General features: G+C 46.4%; 1 protein-coding gene across 3 annotated transcripts in view; it reads right to left on the reverse strand.

Moving 5' to 3' along the window:
* The window catches only part of LOC100943721 (glutathione S-transferase Mu 1), a 34281-nt gene that overhangs the window by 31924 nt on the left and 1661 nt on the right, over window positions 1–696 (reverse strand). The window lies entirely within an intron of this gene.

Genomic DNA, 696 nt, shown 5'->3' on the forward strand with positions numbered 1-696 from the left:
GCCAGACGACACCTTCACAGGTGCTATTTCATTCTCCCATCTGGAATTTGTTTTTCTCATACTTTGCATCCATTCCAGGAGTACACACATGATGTGAAATACCTGGGAGAGAAGGCTTGTGGTACAGAGGAGAGTCCAGAAGGAGAACAAATCTTGCTTTTTTGTTTGTTTGTTTGTTTGTTTGTTTGTTGAGACAGAATCTCACTATGTCACCCTTGGTAGAGCACCGTGACGTCACAGCTCACAGCAACCTCAAACTCTTGATTCTCCTGCCTCAGCCTCACAAGTAGCTGGGACTACAGGCACCCGTCACAATACCTGGGTATTTTTTGTTGCAGTTGTCATTGTTGTTTAGCTGGCCCGGGCTGGGCTTGAACCCACCACTCATGGTGCACGTGGCTGGTGCCGGAACCACTATGCTATGGGTGCTGAGACAGGTAGAAAGAATTTTGAACATACAACTTTTTAGCCTAGGAGATAAATTTCAATCCTGGGACGTCCTAAGATTGGTAGGGACTGATTTTAAGTTTTCATTGATATAGTTCAGTGTTAATACAGTCACTCTGTTACAGTATAGGAAAACCCTGGAGCAGCGGTTCTCAACCTGTGGGTCGCTACCCACAGGAACTGTATTAAAGGGCCGCAGCATTAGGCAGGTTGAGAACCACTGCCCTAGAGGACCACTGGCAATCAGGA

The sequence above is a fragment of the Otolemur garnettii genome, unplaced genomic scaffold, assembly GCF_000181295.1.
Source record: "Otolemur garnettii isolate 467f Iridium unplaced genomic scaffold, OtoGar3 scaffold00010, whole genome shotgun sequence".
In the NCBI taxonomy this organism is placed as follows: Eukaryota; Metazoa; Chordata; class Mammalia; order Primates; family Galagidae; genus Otolemur; species Otolemur garnettii.